Here is a 20,974-nt window from a genome sequence, read left to right as displayed (position 1 = left end):
CCCAATTAAACTAATGTTCAGATAAAATCTCTGTGGTCCTACCCAGATGAAAACAAAGCAAATAGAATTTTATATCTGATTCAAGACAGTGGCATCAGGATCACTGCAATGTCTTGAACGTATGCTAGTATATTTTATTCTCAGCATGTAGCAAGATGCCAAATGTCTCTCAGCAGTAGGTACTGTGGCAGGGAAAGAGTGGTAAAGGGAGAAAATTACACATTCTGTGGAACCTGTAACACATTCCACAGTTTTAGAGGTTACATAGTAATAGCATGACTGAGAATTCCTTTATTCCACTCACAGTGCCACACCAAATTAGAACAGAATCATAGAATCATAGAATTGCTCAGGTTGGAAAAGACCGTAAAGATCATCGAGTCCAACCACAACCTGACCATACTACCCTAACTAACAACCCTCCGCTAAATCATGTCCCTGAGCACCACATCCAAACAGCTTTTAAACACATCCAGGGATGGTGACTCAACCAGCTCCCTGAGGAAACTTAGGTTCCTCTTAGGACCTTCTCCATTTCTCCTCCTATGCCACATCACTCTCCTCAGAGCCTGGCAGCTGACCATTAGCAGTTGAGCTAAAATTTATATAATTAAAATTAAAATTTATATATCTGAAATAGCAACTAGAATGGTCTGCTCCCCTTTTCTCTGCAGTTTGTGCAAATGCTACTAGAAAGTATTTCTTATTTTATTTCATGAAAAAATTGACATAGAGAAATAAAGATTAAAGACAGCTTGAAAAATAAGAGACAGATGGAAAATTTAGGAAGCTCTAATTGATGTAGTCTTCTACTGTCACTGGCTACAGGTAAGAACATTTGCAAAAGGCGTGAAGCATGGTAACTTTATCAGAACCAGTGAAGCTGAGTTGTCTCACTTGAACCTTCTTTACATCAGTGAGAAAAGAGAAATTCTGGCCACATGTTTTCAGTGCTGGGTAAAAGATACTGTAACATTCTTGTATTCTTTTTGTATTGTCTTTTCATATTAACAATAGCTTCTAGTACCACTTTCGTGATATTTAAAGGCTTGTGAAATTTTCACTAAGGAGGAAATTTACATGTGATAGAAAAGAATTTAGAACAAGCATTTGAAATAATCTAATCAATTAGTTAAAATGAGGAAATTAGGATAATAGAGCAAAATTCCCTTAGGTATGTATTGTTTTCATATGACTTCAAATATGCTTCTGGTGATCTACTATTCATTAGAAATAACCTAACTTGAAATCACGAAGTATGATGCTATGTCTTTAGTTTAAAATATTTTTTCAATAGTTGTTTTGGAGACTACATTGCTAGGAAAAAACAAATAATAATGCAGATGATGATGATGATGATGATGATGATTATTATTATTATTATTATTATTTCTCTGCATTGCTTTAATTTATAAAATCTATAACAAATTAATTCCATTAGTTCTATTGTTACAGGCCATGCAGTTCTCCCAGACAGAACTTTTAGCAAGTGGTAAGTTGTTCTTGCCCGCCCACATCAGGCATTTCATACTCAGTTTTTCCTTCCACATATATTACCATTTATGCACTTAAATACCATTAGTCAAAACTAAATTTTCCAAGACTACAGACTTGAGAAAAAGGGATCCTTTTTTATTTAAGGACCAATGAACATGAAAATAAATAAATAAATAAATAAATAAATAAATAATAAAAACAAACAAACAAAAATACACCTGCAAAATAAAAGAAAAACATAACATTGCAGAACTTTCCTTTTTAATTGAATATTTATTCATAAAATCATGGAGTCGTTAAAGTTGGAAAAGACTTCTGAGGTCATCCAGTTCAACCATTGTCTCATCACCACCATATCCACAAATCCATCTGTCAGTGCCATATCCACACATTTATTGAAAACCTCCAGGGGTGGTGACTTTTGGGGTATGCATTCTTCTTGTGTATGTGTAACATGGATAGGGACATGAGGAGAGGAATATGTAGAAGGTGAGAGGCTGATCCAAGAATGTGAGTCTACTCTCCTTAAAACAGGCAAATACTGACCTCAACTATGAGACTGCTGGGTTCAGGCTCTTCTATGCTGAAACATCTAGAATCTTCATCTACATTTCTTTGTTTCTTTTTTGTTCGATTGATATAAGCAGGGCAAAACACAAACATACCACTGAAAAAAACTACAAATTTCGATATTTGGTCAAACTTAAGCGCTGATCTTCATCTGAATTTCTTTAGAATTCCAGGTTATTAAGATGAGAGGATGCTTGTTTGTTTGTTTTTTTAATATATTTCAATAGAGAGAAACACGTCTCTTAGTTTTATTGACCAGTGAACTGCTATTTAAATTTATTTTTGCAGCTTACATTAAGATTCTATGTAGACTTCTCATTATATTACTATTTTAAAATTCATATTTTTAATGGACAGCAATCAGTTAACCTTCTTTTACACAACTAAGTTTGTCAGTTGTCCACAATTCACATTCATTATTTTTTCTGGCATGCTACAAATCTTTTCTCCTATGATTCTATTCTTCTACCTTGAGTTTTGGAATAATTTAAGCTTATTATTGTGATATCAGAGGTTGAAAGTAGATGCACTGGTATTCACTTCTTTCTTTTACATTTGATTTTCAAAGGCATTTAGTTTTTGACCTTTGTGATTATTTTCAAATGTCTGTGCTTCCCAATAAGTGCTTACTTTCTTTCAGAATACACAGATGTTGCATTTTTGAAATCTTTTAACACAGAGTTTTGGTAGCCTTAGGAAAACACAGGTCTAGTGGATCAAAGGCAATGTTTGATTGTAACTCAGTTCCATATCAGAGACATCTGAATTTAAATGTGCACATTTGAAGTGCCGAGCATCTTCCACTCCTTTTAGAGTCATTGGAAGTCTATTCCATACTGTGAAGAGAGCTTAGAGAAAAGGTCCGCTTTGAATATAAGCTTTGATTTCCGGATGTGATGACTAGCCTAAGCACCCCACTGAAAGGAGGCAGACTCTAAAGTAGAGGTGCCTCATGCTATTTGAGGCTCCAAAGGCTGTCCAAGACATTTGAAGATTATGGGCAGGTAGGATTTGTCTTGCTTTGCCTTGACAAGAACTTGTCTTACAAGTGACCAGCAGGTTTCCAGAGGTTAGGTCGAGTACTCTGTCATCTCATAGGGGACTGGACCCCTATATCCAAGCACTTGGATCCAGAATAGATCAATCTTGGCTCTAGCAGATGATCACATCTCTATCTCATGGGTAAACACTGGCATTGTAGACACATACAATCAGGTGTTTGAATCACAGCCCTTATAATTACAAGACAGAAGAATTAAGACAGTCACATGAATCAGGTTACATTTCAGAAGTATTTCAGTGTATTTTGTCTGTTCTGCTCAAGAAAAGATGTATTTAAGCTATCGTTATATAGCTACATTATTCACAGTTGTATAAAAGATAGTTGTAAAGAGACAGCTAACGGATTCATGAGGAAAATGAGAAGTAATCAGATTTTTGTCTTAGCAAGGAAAATGTAAGCTCTACATAGGTAGGATGTTTCTAACTATAAATGGAGTTAAATATTGGAAAATTTCACTTGTGGAAGCTGTGGAGTTAAATATTGGAAAATTTCACTTGTGGAAGCTGTGGAATATTTATCTTTGCAACCTGTGAGCCTTTTTTGAGGAGTAGCTTCATTTCCTATTTTGGGATTCTCTAATGAGACATTTTTCTCCAAAGCTTAATGTACCTCTTTTTATGTACGACATTTTGAGAAAGTGAGTTTTCGTGCTTTTAGGAGACGAATGCAGCCAAACTGTTTATACTCTCAGATGCCATTTGAACTGTGTGACTCAAAATTTGAAAGCATATGTAACTTAAGAGAGCAAATAAAGCCTCTGTCCTATCTTTTATATCTAAAAATGCTGAACTCTTACTTTTGAACAGAGTCTCATTGAAGCTAGCAGGGCTTCTGAACATGTGATCACAGGAATTTGTTTTGTGCCCATGGTGTTTTAGGTCAGTAGGATTTTAAAAGAATTTGAATTCCCTAACTATACACAATTTTAGATTCCTGGAGGTCCATGCAGGGTCAGCAGATAAAAACTCATATCCGCACCCACCCAAAGGGACATCAGGGATATCCCACCACGTGGGTGTTCCACCACACCTACAATAGCACCAGCTACTATTTTCTGTCCCAGCAATTATTTTCTTTCCCTTCCATACTTTTTTCAGTTAAAATTTTGATAAAACGTACTCTTTTTTTTTTTTTTTTTTTCTTTGACCCCTATGTGGTACAAATATTAATACTAAACTGCTTTAAATAGAAATCACAGACCAATCACTGAAGCCTTCAGAAAAAAACATCATGCATAATCCTTCTCTCTTAACCAGACACACAAACAAAAATAAATAAATCAGGAATGTTTTAGTGTATGAAAAAGGAAGGTACTTTTGAAAATGTATGGCCTTTAGGGTATACTAAGGATCTGTCTCCTACAGAATAACTATTTAGCTTGATGGTGAGATTTGTTCAAGTTGTACAGAACCTCAGACACTATTTGCTCATTTGCTGAAGGACTCAAGAAAAAGAAGAATGCTAATAAAGCTTTAAATAACAGTTCTGTTTCTTCCTTGCAGACGTTTCTTTTACAATGCTTCTGAGATTCAGTTTTCTTACTTGTGATGTGGGACCCGCGTTTTATTATCACACCACTATGACTGCGCTCAGTGTCTAGGAGGAAGTCTTAAAGGTCTGCAAAGCCATGAAAACCCCTCTAAATAGTAACAGCAGAAACAACGCTAGAGTTGCCAACAGTGGATGCTGCACTGATTCTGCTTTTTAGATAACAATCAATCTTTGTTTTAGATGTTTTCATGAATGTAAAGCTTTAATGGAAATACTCATATATGCATACTTAGCGGGTTGTATCAGTGGCCTGTAGAGACTGAACTTAATTTCATCTAACATCTGGTAACATTTTCTTTAGTCAGGCCTTTTATGCTTGTATACTGCCAGGCAGAAATAAACCAAGAATTAATTAACACATATTTTTATTATCACTTTAGAGAGCCTTGGTAGGCTTTTGTGAGTTTTCATTGTGTGTGCATGGCAGAGCAATACCAAATGGTGTTCTTGGCTTTTAAATTGCTTCATGCACCATTCAGCTATATGTTTGGAATTCTATTCTCCAAGTAATGTTAAAATCAGAAATAAATTTATACTGTGTTTGATTATGTTTAACAGCAATGTAATTTTTTAAATGTGGATTTTCAGAACACTGCTTAGTGAGTGTTCCTGGGAGAGACAACTTCTATTTTAATTTCATCAGATGTATGCCATTATGTTCTTCTGTTACTCCAATATGTTGTGCCTGTAGTTATTAAATGAAGAGAAGGGACAGAAGCTGATCACGGAGAAGGGAAAAGCAAGCTTGCAGAGACTACGGCTGTATTAATTTTCCCAACCCTATGATCAATTGCTGTTCCTAGGTGCACATTTTCTGTAGCATGACTTACCATCCGTGAGGGACCGATAGATGGTGCTGTGGAGACAATTTGCAGTCATTGCACAGATGCGCAAGGTGCACATCATCTTATTCGTCCACATCTGCGTGAGGCAGGAAACGGGCTCACACAAAAAATTGATTCTACCCATATCTTTCTTTCTTTATTCTGAGAATTGTCTATGAAATGCAAATAAATGTGTAACACATATATGTGTGTATGTATTTAGGCTTTGGTTTTACTTTTTATTGAAAGGGAGATGCTTTCCAACATTTTACTTCAATTCAGTGGGTATTTTTTTTATTCTATTCTCTCTGTCCAATGATCATATTGATTTTAATTTGTCTCAGTTTGGTTAAGATCTGTAGTGTAAGATGTCAGCTCTCTTTTTTGTGTGTGTGTCTTCGTGCACAAAGATTTAATCTCTTGTCACTTAATCACTGGCTATGTGGGAGTCAATGATGTCAGCTTTCCTGTGTCTGTTCACTGCCTCTGGTCACTGCTGCCCTTGCTGGGAGAACACTGATTAATGTAGACAAGAAGAATTAATATTCTATCAATGATACAGTAGTGTAGAGATGTATGACAGTCAAATTGTTATCTCCAAGCGCCTCTTTGTCTCGAGGTGGTTTGATACTTAATAAGGTGCTCAGAACTTGCTTTCATGGGAGCCTACAATTTATGCAGCTTCTGAGACCTATGGTGAGATCCACTTAACCAAATGTTAAACAGTACAGATGTTCACGTGAGATAGTTCCTTGCATACAAACTATGCTGTAAGCAATAGAGACAGAATATTTAGGCAATATGTTTTCTTAGATAAGATTTATCTTGCTATAGGGATGCCTGTTTTTCTTCAATGACTACAAAGATAGAATACTGCCCTTAGCCTTTATGTGAACACCTGCAATGAATCCCCTGCTTGTAGCCCAAAGAAATACAATATGGCTTTTTGGGAAAGGAAAGGTAAGCAACATTGTGACTCGGAAGGAGGAATTTGCAATTATATCTGTAGTGTAAAGGGTATGGTTGCAGTTGCATCATCTCAGATGCAACTCTAAAGTCAAGATCAGGTTTGTTTCGTAAGCAACAAATCCTTAATTTTCTAGGTATCATATAGTCTATAAAGAATGTGTACGGGGTGATTGACTGCTCCTGCATCACTCATAGAACTTTTCCCCTAACTGGAATGGGAACTAGTGGGCACTTGATCAGGCAACTGTGATTTATGTCTCCCGGGCATGTAACCTAAACATTGCCCAATAGTCATGGTACTGCATCTTACAAGAAGAAAATTTAGACTTGTTAGACTTGGAAACTAGATAACTAATTAAGAGAAACTCAGTAAGGGAGCAACTGCATTTAATGGCACCATTTCTAAAGTAAAAATTTCTTTGGGGCAACAAAATACGATATGAATGTCTTCTGGATCTGTACTGTCTCGTTCTACACCCTCTCAGTGTTGTGCTCTCAATGGAGATACTAGGTCATCTTTCTCTGGGTCTGCAAAATGTCTCCAATGCCTGTGATTCAGACATCAGAAATAGAACTGAGAAAAACAGTGAAAGCCTTTATTTAATTTTTTAATATTTTTCTACGAAAACTCCATTTCAGATGAGTCATGAATATTTAGACTATAAATACTGTTGTATTTTCTCAAATCTATAAATTTCTAAAAAAGACTGTGAACATGTTAAGTATAATTACAAAGGAGATAAGCTCTCAAAAGAAGAAGATGTAGTTTGTATAAATAATTTTTTAATATCAGAGCAAGAGATTAAGAAGATATGTTTATAATAATCATCCAACTTTACTTGTGATGCTTCTCTAGGGGAGAAAAATATTTGAGGCAGATAATTTAAAGTAGAGTTGAAAGTCTATTTGGATAGCAGCTATTTGGAGGTTATACATGTTGCGGTGAAGAATGGTAATGAATATGGGTTCTCACTGAACAAAGGATATTTATTGCAGTAGAATAATCTGTGCTTGTGTAAACTAGCACAACTCTGTTATTAATGATGATGGCTAATCCCTGATGTTTTCCAGTAGGAAAAAAGAACTTAGAGGCACAGTAAAACAAACCAGCTGCCCCTGCTACATGTATACACATGCTCATAGAAAAACAAACCCACACACATGCACACAAAATTAAAATAACAACAAAAACAGAATATGAAGATACAAAGATTTACAGGTAGCTGCCTTCTTTACCTTGGGAGATATCATATCCATTATCAGATACAGTGTAATGCTGACATTTGCATTGCAATCGTACTCTTTTTGCCACTGCTCTGCTTGAAACATAGCATTTCATGACTAGCTAGATATCTTTTTTTTCCCCCTCCTGGATAATTTTGTGGGTGGAAGTACTTATCTGTGTAATTGTATCATTTGTGTAAGTGATTGTCATGATTTTAAAGAAATTTTAGGTTTATTATGCATGTTAAAATTTATGAATAGTTTTCCAAATTTAAGAAATTACTTAAACTGTGGGAAAAAATCACTGACATCCTGTGACGATTAAATCATTTTCTTTCTTTGTGGTGACTTTTGCAACATTTTTAAGTCTACAGAGACCTTTCCCTCTGCTAAAATATTTGTATTTGTTGTCATTTAGTTTTAATGTTGAATAGCTTCCTAATATGTGAGCTGTTTACTCTGTCACCCTGGAAAAAATTCTTGTGCACTAGATGCTTTCATACGTCACACACAAATATGAAACATTTTTCCTTCTTTGTCTCCTAAACAACAGTTTCCAAAACAGCCAATATCGTCCATCTAGAATGCTGAATATGAAAGTGAATAAAAAAAGTCTGACACTTCTGTTGTGTTTCTGTCTAGTTTGATGGCATCTAACTTTGATGGTTCATGAAATTAATATGTTTAATTTAGAGGCAATAAATATTTTAAAAGTAAACTTCTGCATGTTTAGTTTTAATAGGTTACTGTTGGTGAAAAGAGATCATAGAATCATTAACAGCTTATGCTGAAAGGGACCATAAACATCATCCCTCCACACCTTCCAGGGATACCTTCCACCCAAACAGGCTGCCCACAGCCCCATCCAGCCTGGCCTTGAACACCTCCAGGGATGGGACACCCATCTTCTCTGGGCATTCTGTTCAAGGTAGCCTAGTGACAAGGAAGGGATCAGAACCTGTACACGTGGAGTCCCAGTGCAAATCTATATCAGCAGTCATTAAAAATCATTTTTCCAGCTTCATTCTACAGATAGTCTGTTCATTACAGAACAGGCAATTGAGCTTCACTATAATATTTTCTTCTATATGGGTAAAAAGGAATAGGAGTAGTGAGGTCTAATGTCTTTAAATATTCATTAATTCTCAGTTATTTTTTTTCATGTCAACTGACTAGATTTAATTCCAATTTAAGCCAATGTAACTTCAAAGATTGTTCTCAGCTTTGAACCTTGATTCTAGTTTTTGTAGCTGTGACAATGCATTCTAGAGATTTGCTCCACAAACAGCTTTTCCAAAATAAAAGTACAACAACCTTATTTCACAAGGTTTTACAAAAAAGCCTAATGGAAAAGAGGATCAACAGTTAGTTTTAAATGGCCTCTAGTATAAACAGTTTGTGATAGCTTCTCACTGGCTATGCCCAGGGCAGTAGGAAAATACACATTTCATTAGTATCTTGCTGGTAGTAAACTTTCAGACTTATTGCAGTTTAATTTCCTGAGATGATCCTAGAAACACTTTCTAGTATAGGGGGTCTGTTACTTGAGGTATGTGTAATTCTTCTGATGAGGACTCTTCTTTGACTCTCCAGAGTTAGTATCAATGCATGAATGTCCACATAACTAGGTCATGGTCAGACTTGTTTTGGTAAAATGGCCTATACAGAATTAAAAGGAAGGCATGTTAACATTTCCCTTCAAGTTTATATATGGTTAGATTGATCACTGGAGAAATCTTACAAGAGAGAAATGGTGTAGAAATCCTGAAATCATAGAATCACCAAGGTTGGAAAAGACCTCCAGGATCATCTAATACAACTGTCAATCTAACACCAATATTTCCCCACTAAACCATGTCCCTTAGTACCACTCTAGTGTCGTGCTATCAGTACTGGAAGGCAGCATTTTCTCGTGTCTAAACAAATCCTTCATCTTGCAGTCTAAATTATTTCATTCACATCCTATGGAAAGAGATTATCCAAATCATTTTTGCAGCCCTCATGTGCGTGCTTAAAGGCTGTATTTTTATTTCTTACCTGCTATTTTCTCTAAATCCCCAGTACAAATTCTTTGGGTTATGTATTATACACTGACCAATAAATATACGTCTTTTCCACTCAAACAATGTCTGTGCTTCTAAATTAAGATTAAACATTGACTTTTTTATTGTCTATTTCCTTTCAATCTGTGCATTGATCTCCAAATACCTGAAATATTCAGGAGAGTTCTCCTTTATATCTTCTTTCTCCTCCAAAGTGACTGCATCTGCAGCGATACAGGTAGTGGTACCTCCACTCTCTTGTTCAGTGGGGTAAGCTTCTCCACCCATAACCATCAGAGTTGCTGACTGCAGGTGCCCATCCATGTTACATTTCCTACTATGGCATTTCATTGAAGATTTCTCTTCTCACTTCCAACTCTAAAAAAACCCCATGAGAGTGCATACTGTACTGCAGTTGACACTTTTGCAAAAGAAGATAGAGAAAACTAAATTAGAAGCCCAGTATGTTTTATTAATAATCCTTCTGGGGACAATAAATCATGCACACATGCCAAAACTTCCCTGGCTATTTAATTATGGATTCAAATATTATATAGATAATTATATTAAGATTTTTTTTTTCCAGTGGTTTATATGTATTTATACATACAATTATTTTGTATTAAGAGATCAAAATCTGATTAGAGGTGAAAGAACCTGGAATTCTCAAAGTCAATCGCAGTTGACTTTCACAGCTGTACTCCAAATTATTCTTTAATTTTGCCACTTTTTTTGCCATATTGCTTTAAGATATTATTTTCAGGTGTATTTTCATATATATATATATTTTTTTTTTTTTTTCAAAGCAACTGAAGCTCACAAGAAGGTTTGGAGGAAGCGCACTCAATCCAGAATTGCCCTGCATAGGAAATTAACTCTGTTATATGTGGATTAAGAAGAGATCTTAATTCTCAGCAACAATTCTTGGTCACCATCTGCTTAACCTCCCCAGTTTTCACTGAGAAATAAATGTCCTGATGTAGCAGGACATGATTCAAATCCTGAATGATGGCAATTTTCTGCCTATCACCTGTTGAAGCATGTTCCATCTTGGAACATGACAAAGGACCTGAAGGAAAAAAATGCAGTCTTCCATTCTGTGATTAATGTCTGTTCATGAAATAAGGAGTCAGTGTTACAGTTCTAACGTGCTGTTAGAAATCTTGGCATCCCATCACCTGGAATGTTCTAGTTAATGATATAAATTAAAAAAAATGTTGGTTTTCTATTTCTCTTTATTGTCCAATAACCTTCATTTGACATCATCCAACCTATGATCTAAGAGCACCTATGACATTAATAAATGTGTTTCCCAGCCTGATGCCCAGTCTATGGAGGTGTGAGCAACATCAAACTATTTATAACTCTCTTTTTCAGCAATTAACCCTATTTAAAAAATGTAGTTTTTGTAAGTATTCATATTACGTCATTAACAATTTGCAGTGAACATTTTTATTATAAACAAAGATCTCAGCCACAGCAGCTGTGCAGACCTAGTGATATTTTACTTATTTGACTTTTGTTTTAATTTTTTGGTTTGTTTGTTTTTGTATCATTTTTCCTCTACTTCAAGGCACTGGTTACAACCTGAGAGCTTTGCTAATATGTCATGTTTATGGAAGGAAACAGACTGATTTTGAATGCTGAGAGTAATGAAATGAGTGGATATTTGGAGATGCAAACCTTGCTGGGATAACATAGAAGGGAGGAAAAGGAGCTGGAGTAGGTGCCTCCACATCCATCCTGCTGCATGGTTTTCACTGTGAGAGGAGTCAGAAGGAAACTCCATCATAAAATAATGCTAGTGCTATATTGGCAACTTGTGAACAAGGGACAGGAGTGCAGTGAAGAGAAGTGTTTTTTGAAAGTGCAGAAATGCCCTATATTTAGGGTACTCAGAGCCTAAATATCTAGAGCACTGCAGATAACAGCTACCATAAGCATCCTTTCAGCTGTTTTCTGTAATAGTCATGTATACAGTGAATACAACCACAGTGGAAAATGTTCTTAAGGGAAAAAAAAGTAAAAAAAAAAAGTCATGAACTGAGCTTGAATCCTGGGCTTACTCATACAGTTCAGTTTTTAGCATATTCTCTGGCTTTAGTTTGGGCTCACTAATTGTCCATAACACAAATGACACAAAATTCTACCAAGTATTTACCCAAGCTTTCTTTTACACACTTGATTTTGTCATCTATTTGAGTGGAGGTGCTAGTTGAAAGGCGACAATGTGTATGGTGGTCCATGCCATCAATCTGCAATGAATAAATGCACTTACTGTGCATGAACATATATAGTTTGGCTTTAATAATGTTTCTATACTCTGCAGTGTATTTTTAGTGCTATTCATTTTTTTTTTTTTTTTTTCAAACACACTTGCACTGTTCTTTTTTGAACTTGGCTATTGCTGAGATTCTTTGAAGCAGAATGTACTTGAGATTTTTGTTATGCTCATTTATAGCAATTCAGAGCAATTATATTGGTTGTTTATTTCTCCATATATATACATACTTTTTTACTTCTGTGGGGGTAATTCTATTGCTCACTTGGAAAATATGCTATTGAATAAAGTCATGGAAATGCTTCATTATCTTGAGAATGAATGCTGTAACACTTTGGAGAGTCAACAGTTCACATTAAGTATTTCATATCCTCTCCAAAATATTTGCACATATATATTTTTGCTTAAGTAGTCTTTGTTTTTCTTAAAGTAATTACTAACATTTTAAAGCACATTTCTGTGTATGGCTTACTGTATTTCTGTATCCCAGTTTGTGTAGCTTATTATTCAACTTTTATTCATTTATAATATTTAATTTATTTTTAACTTTTAACATAGAAGTATTTCAGAGTCAGGTATTACATGAAATATTCATACATTATTTAGTGGATGATTGCATGTATCTCTACAGAATTGTGTTAAAGCATTAATATATCAAAAAGTTATCAAGCTCATTTCAACTTTGTAAGAGAGAAAACCTTTTATTTCTCATTCTTTTCCATCAGTACCTACTTTTATTTACGACTCCCTCATTCTTGCTTTCTCTCTCAGCTATTTCTGTTTTTCTGTTTTGGGAAGAAATAATCACACAAACATATGCAAATACAAAATGGGAACAATTGTGTTGCTTTGTTTAAGTAGGCTCTAAGTCGATGATTAAATTTAATATAAGGGAATTTTGATCTATCAGAAAAAAAAAAAAGAACTTTTATTAGTTGAGAAATTGTGTGTATGGATTTGTGGATGGTAGTACGTGTGCAGCCATGTAGATGTCAGAATGGACAGAAAAGTATTAACAGTCCATGCCAGCACTGACAGTAACTACAGAGCTAGGGTGCAACTGCTTTTATAATAAAACATCCATCAGAACATTGCTGTTGTCATGGAGTAATGGGGTGACGTCATTATGGTGATACCACTGCCATCACCTCTGCCTTTCATGGAGTCGTACAACTATCAGAGAATGTGGAAGCCTCTCAACACAAAATCTGAGGATTTGCTTTATTTCTGTCCATTAGATTGTTACCTATCTAGACAGATAGGTAACAGGTATGTGCAGGTATGTTTTCCGTGGCTTCATGCAACAGCTTGACTAGGGATCAGCCCTTGCTCTTGTCATGAACACACCTTCCCTGGGACCACTGAAGACTCACCATGCTGCCCTGCAGACCTTTTGGCCTGATAATCTGTGAATTTAGGGAGCAATGCCAGTTTGAAAACAGCAATGAAAGACAAAAGGATAAAACAAATAGAAAGACTACACAGAAAATTCATCATGATGGAAAATGGATGAAACAATGATTTTACTGGGGCCAAAGAAGTTCATGTCACATCTCCTAAACACAGATAGATATTTAATTATGAGAAGCTTACATTGTAAGGCCAGTAGAAACCTCTAAATACGGTACTGACAAAATGTGGTACTGACAAAAATCTGACACTTTCTTTGCTCTACATACAGGTAAGAGAAGGCTTTTCACTCAACTGTTTGAGAGAACATAATCCAATCACTCTTAATAATTTATTAAGTTCAGTGCAATCAGAGGACAAGCATCATGACAGAGACCTGAAAAGGATCAGTAATCATAAACTGGCTCCAGGCAAATTGTATGGAACAAAATAGTGCTGTTTGACAGGCAATATCAGTCCCTATGCTGCCTCAGTGAAATAGTACCAACTACAGCAAATAATGTACTGAGAAAGAAAAATAAGTAAGATCAGTGAGAATGCATAAAAGTAAGAACTGATAAAAACTTAATAGTTCTAACATATGTTTGGATAACTGCGGTTGTAACACTCCTCTCTCCCACAAAAAAAGAAAGAGCTTCTTTTTGTTTGCATGTTTGTTTATTTGTCTTTTAATAATGCATTTTGTAACAAAATGAAAAGATACTGTCTCTCAGTTGGACAATCAAGTTGCCTCGTCAAGAATAAAATAGCAGCACAGTGACAGAAACACTAACAGTTGTGATGACATCAGGGATTAAATTTATTATATTTTTTATTTATGGTTACTTTTTGACGTTAGCTTTCAGTTTTGAGAATCGCAAAGGGCAGCTCTGATTTCCTTCTAACATTCAGATTTTCTTTTCTTTTTTCTAGAGATAAAAATAGCTGTGGTGGTGACTAACAGAGCAATAGTAGGAATAAAGAGAAACGTCTCCAGTTCTAAAACACAGCTACCAATAAGAGCTGTGAAAAAGATAAAGATGTTGTTTCTTTGAAACCCATTCAGAAACAGAAATTTTCCTGTTCAAAGAGGTTTAGTACATTTTTCTTCATCCAGAATTATGAACTACATAGATGTGAGAAAGCACCGTACATTATCAACATCATATACAATAAACTGGGGGGTGGAACTAGACAGTCTTTAGGACCCCTTCCAAACCAAGCCATTCTATTCTTCCTTTATTCTATAATTCTGTGATCAAGGCACAGTTGGATTCAGAATAGCAATTAATCCCAATCAGATACTCTATACAGAATCACAGAATTGTAGGGGCTGGAAGGGACCTCTAGAGTTCAACTAGTCCAAACCCACTGCCAAAGCAAGCTCCCTACACCAAGTTGCACAGGTAGGAATACAGGCAGGTGTACATATTTATAGGCAAACTTTTGAAGACAATAAACTGAAACTGAAGATAACTTCATAGTGAACATAGCTTCTTTCTAGATAACTTACATTCACAGCTGCTTCTGCAGTGATGAATATATTTGACCTGTCTGGCCTTTGCACATTAAGTTTTTTCAAATGAATGTACTTGTGATATTGACTCAGGCATGGGCACATCAGCATGTTAATTCTGTTTAAAGACAGTAATTTATGAAGTTGATGATGCTTTCCATTACCATACAGCAAAAGGAGGGCTGCACTGAGAAAAAGTATTGCTCCAAATGGTGCTGTTGAAGATTTCATTTAAATAGTCACCATAGCCATACTACTTACGAATTCTGAAAAAGCATATTGAAAAATACTGTGAATAAGTGCTTTATTGTTGCCAACAGCAAGAAAATCTGTAGAAACTGCTTTCTGGTTTAGTACCTTTTTAGAGAAAGAAAAGTTAAAGATCTTACCACATCTATGTATTTTTTTCTTTGGTCTACTACCCTGTTAGGCTTAAAAAGAAAGATAAAAATAAGTGAAAGAAAACATATTCACTTCTTACATTTCTATCTTAACTTCTGAGGGTAATTGCTATTCTCTATTCTTTTTGTTTATTGAGATTGTAAATACTAATTAACACTGAAATTCTCTTTCTTTTTATTTCATATCTGTTGAAAAAGGTCAGAATAAGAACTCCTTCGTTTACAAGAAAAAATGCACCATGGTATATTTCACCTTTAACAAGAAATTTACTGTCTTTTTACTTATCAGCAAAATTTGTTCTTCTCAACAAGAATTCACAGAAAGAAAATGTTTCTTAAAAACAAAATAGAGATGTCTATATTAAAACTGGAAAACAGAGATAGTTATTATACAGAATGTAACAGCTGAACCTGACTGAGTGAAGCAGAAAGAATTTCACATTCATCTGAACCTCAAAGATATTTACAACTTGCAAAATGTAATTATCCATCATAATTTCCCAATGGGAATCAGATCTATCATCGTGTTTAGTACAATCAGTTCAAGGGATAGGTGTTTTTTGTAATGGTGCCTCAAGTTTTTATGCCTGCTGCCTATCTTTGTCTAATGCGATATGTTTACAAAGTATTTCTGTTCAGGATCAGTTCCAGGCATGCATGGATAGACTCTATAAAAATATGAAAAATATTGTTTTTTAATTTAAGTCACAATTTCATAAGAGTATAACAAACTGACAGAATTTTCTGAGTTGGGAAGAACCTCTGGATGTCATCTGACACAAGCAGAGATACCCAGAGCAAGGTGCTCAGGACCGCTTCCAAGTGGTTCTGTTAAATCCCCGAGGAGATTCTGTAGCCTTTGGGCAGCCTGTGCCAGTGCTCCATCACCCACACAGCACAGAAGTGTTCCTGGCGTTCATAGGGAAACTCCTATCCTCCAGTTTGTGCACTGGGCTCCGCTCAAAAGAGCCTGGCCCCCATCTTCCTGGCTCTCTTCCTCCAGGGTGCCGTAGACATTGATGAAATCCTCCTGAGCCTCCTCCTCTCCAACTGAGTAGTAGATCTCTTGGCCTATCTTCAGAAGAGAAGTGTTCCATGACCTTCATCATCTTGTTGGTCGTATGTTCGACCCTCCTGTCTTTCCAGGTGTCTCTTGTGCTGGGGGTCTAAAATTATACCCAGCACTCCAAGTGTTTCTTCAACAGTACTGAATAGAAGGGAAGGATCACCTCCCTTGACATGCTGGTGATATGTTACCTAACAAAGCCCAGGAAATCTTTATTCTTCTTAGCAAAAAGAACATACTGCTGGCTCATGTTCAATGTAGTATCGATAAGACCAGCTTCTTTCTGGCAAAGTTGCTTCCCAGTAGTATATAGGGTGGCAGAGATTCCAGAGAAAATGTTAGACATGAGGGACTTATCCCCTTCTATCTTACTGTAACACATCTGGTGAGCTTTTGGAGGGACCTGTCACAAGATGGAGTAAGTTATATGACAATAGGAGAGAAAATCAGTGTCTGCAATTGTGAAGGCAATTAAATACTTCAGTGATGCAGGGGCCGCTGATGATACTCCCCAGCAAACAAGACAGAGGCTTCTCTCTTCAACACAATCTTCAACAATTTTCTGAACTGCATACAGTCCCAACTACAAAGAAAATGCATACAATGATGTGAGGTGAGGGTATTCAAATTTACACAATATTATTTGCTAGTGGGTAGAAACACAACAGTCAATGAATCAAGATACCTTGGCAATCCAAAAGAAAAAGCAAAAGCAAAACCGTCACCACCATCAACAAGAACAACAAAACTTATCCAGACATGCTCTAGTGAGCTTTGAAAGGGCAAATGTCCATGGGAAAAAACAATGACAATCCATGCAACCCTAAATATGTTAATTGGATGTCCTCCACCACCATCATCCTTTCCAGCACTAGTGAAGCCAACAGAAAACGCGTGGATTGGCAGAAGTTAATTTCTATCCAAGGTTTTGAAAACTTCAGTAGTCATTATCAGAGCTGCATTATAGTGGCTCGCTGGACTCCATGTAAGCTTTTTCTTTTGTTCCTTTGAACCACCCTGGGAGCTCCAGTTTCATAAAACTCTTAACACGCAAAGCAAAACATTAGGCTAATGTGTTATGTTCCCATGAAAAACTGTAGAGCTTTGTATGGTTTCCAATGGAAACCACAATGCCTCCCCAGCATATCCTCCCCTGGAATCAGCAGGTGTCATATTTTGTGAATTATTTAAATCACACTGGAAGGTTGTAGTTAGGAGCCAGCATGAGTATGGAGAAAGGGAACAAAAGAGTTTCAGGAGCTTACCAAAACTGCTATTTCAACTTATATACAGAAGAAAAACCCTGAAGTATCTGAATAACAACTGGCAAGTCACGGAGCTTAATATAGATCAACAAAGCACACCTTGTTATACTGTCGCTAACAGAGACATTCTTTCTATGCTGGTAATTATTATGATAACTTCATCATACCGACTCTAGTAGAAAGCTTGTTCGATGTTATTTTCCTAACTTTACAGCTGAATAATTGAAACATAGCTATGAATTAGTGACGCACATATATGACAGTGTCAGATAATGCCTCAGAAAAATTGCATTCTTCTGTATATTATTAATAAGCTAAGCTTTATTCAGGGTTTCTCTATGGAGAAGTTAATGCTGTTGAATAGTCAGCTGGACATTCTGGCAAGAAATCAGAGCCCTAAAAAGGAAAGAAAGGAAAGGAAAAAGGAAATAATTTGTAAAAATAGTCTGCTGGCATCTACCTTTTAAAAAGTGCTGGGTAGGAAACTTTTGAATCTGATTATGGCAGTAACCATGAGACATTCCAGAATAGAGTGAGGAAAAGAGATACAATGGTAATAATTGTAATTTTGATCCGTTTTCTGTTGGTAGCAGTCCATCTCAAGAGGTATTTTTTTCTTGAGAGTGCCTCAAAATCATGTACTATTGCCTTTGCCTAATCATGATAATTGTTTAATGAGCTCTGGTTCAGAGTGCAGAAAGATAAATTAAAAAGCAGAATAGGAAATGGCATATCAACAAAAGACTGTCATTCAGTCTTGATCTTGTTTACTCACCAAGAAGGAGCTGAAGAGAGATAGAGGAGTTCCAAATGGTTCACTTTTCCTGTGTTACTATATGCTGCTGGCAAACAGTATCAAACAGCAAATATTTCCCTATTAGGAAAATAAATAAATAAATAAATAAAAGATGGAGTAATTATTCATAATACTATTGAAAGAGTATATCTTCTGCATTTAATTAGGTCTGAACTCAGGTCAAAACAATGTTCTTTTTCCTGTCCGTGTTGTGTCTTATCAGTAGCATCAGCAGTTATCTAGCTGATTACACTGGCATGAATCAATGCAAATAATTTGACATTTGGGTCATTATTTCTTTTCTTCAGAAAATTATTTTATGTTAAAGCTCATAATATACAGAATCATAAAACTGTAGGACTAGAGAGAGGTCCTTTAGTTCATCCAGTTTCATATGACAGAATCAAGTATATCTCACACATGGTACCCTTCCAAATATTTTGAAGAATCACAGAAGTGTAGAAATTGAAAAGGACCTCTAGAGATCATTAAGTCCAATCCCCAGCTAAAGCAGGATCCCTTCAGTGGATCAAGCAGGAAAGTATCCAAACTGGTCTTGAATATGTCTTTGCTTAAATTTGTTGCTGATAATCATGTTTGAAAGGAATTGGTGGACCATCTCACAGAGTGAGATTTTGTGTTTTACCTGAACTTAAGTTAGAAAGATTTTTAATAACTTCAATAGTATTTCTTCTACATCAGATTTTATACAATTTAGAACATTGCAGAGCCTTACTCAGTGCAGAATCTATCACATTATCTACTTGATTCTTACCCAGTGGTCTAAAAGTTATGCTAGTGTAGAAAAAAAAAAAAAAATGTTACTGACATAAGAATTTATTATATATTCTCATTCTCAGTATAATACCTATGACTGTTTAAATGCTTATAAATTTAAAATTGGATGATTTATTACAAGATGCCTTTTTGATACTCATGATTGCCTGATTTATAAATCAGAGGATAAATTCCTCCATCCCACTGGATGGTGAGTGAGTGAACGGCTGTGTGGTGCTTAACCTGCCTGCCAGTTACCTGCCTGGATTGAAAAGGACCTCAAAGATCTTCTAGTTTCACCCCCCTGCTGTGGGCAGGGTCACCAACTACCAGACCAGGCTACTCAGAGCCACATCCAGCCTGACCTTGAATGCCTTCAGGGATGGGGCATCTACAATCTGTCTGGGCAAGCTGTCAAAAAAAAGCTAAAGCCCAATTCCTTTTTCCAGTTACTGGATGGTACATCATATCCAACATCTTCCTGAAAGTTTTGCCTCAGTGTGTTGCAGGTATTAGTATTTTAGGTCCCTCATCATACTGTATGTAGTAGCTTGGCAATATATTAATAGGTGAAGTCACTTAAAATCAGAATAGTACAGAGTCTCAAACACTAACACTTTAAATATTAAAGTATTGCAAGCTTATCAAATGCTGTAAAGTAGACAGCTTGAGAAAAGACGAATTAAGGAGGACAATTTCAAGTACTGCAGAAAACATGCTTTGAAATATGTGGACTTCACAAGAACTACAAAATGCATTTAATACTACGTGTAAAAAAAACGTTTCTGAGTTATGATTGTAAAACAATGCGTCCAGTAAAGTGAAAAGATCTGGCTGACATCCAAGACTAGAAAGCTTTGGAAGTAAAAGTATTATTTTACTTCCAAAGTAACATAAATAAATAAGCAACAGAAAAAGGATGGGGAGACATTTTAAGTTTTTAGTCTACAGAGTGAAACATTTTTTAATTGTTTTTACACTTCTAGATAGAACCAACAGCTGTTTTTATGATACTTTTGTGATAAGGAAATCTACTACATCATACTTTCTTTAAGGCCTGATCCAAAGGCCACTGTGGTTAATGTGTTATGGACAATGTATTATCCAGGAGTGAATTATGGGCTAGCTTTTACAGAATTACAAAATAAGTAAGGTTGGAAGGGATCTTGAGACCATCATATCCAACTGCCCTGTTGAAGCACAAACATACTTATGTCTTTGGGATCTGATGAGATACATCCTACCCCGCAAAAAGACTCAAACACTTGACGCCAAAAAGAGAAGTATTAGTGAACTCAGTGCAGTGTATAATGGCCGGGGATACAAGCACTGAAATAGTAAGAGCTGTCATTGGAAGACCAGAGGAAAAATACAATATTTTCACATTGATCTCTTAAATACTTGAAAACACCTGAGTATCATGTTGTAATTAGTCATCTAATTCTTTAAATTCCATCAAATAACTAACAAAGTAAGGTGAAAATGTGACTTTAATAGTTCCCATTCTTATAAATCAATAAAACAATAACTATTATTTAGTGCTACATATTCACATGATTTTTTTTAAAATCAATGTTTTACAGTTTCTTAATTTTAGGATAATAGAAAATGTTGCTATGGAAAATATTTCATAGACTTTTTTAAAAAACAGATTTTTATGTGTTTTGTTTCATTAATTCCTGTTACATTGAATGAGGTATTTCATGTCATTCAGAATTGGTGGCAGCACAGTTACGGATGTAG

Source organism: Excalfactoria chinensis, chromosome 1 (genome assembly GCF_039878825.1).
Source record: "Excalfactoria chinensis isolate bCotChi1 chromosome 1, bCotChi1.hap2, whole genome shotgun sequence".
In the NCBI taxonomy this organism is placed as follows: domain Eukaryota; kingdom Metazoa; phylum Chordata; class Aves; order Galliformes; family Phasianidae; genus Excalfactoria; species Excalfactoria chinensis.
This window is presented reverse-complemented; position numbering follows the sequence as displayed.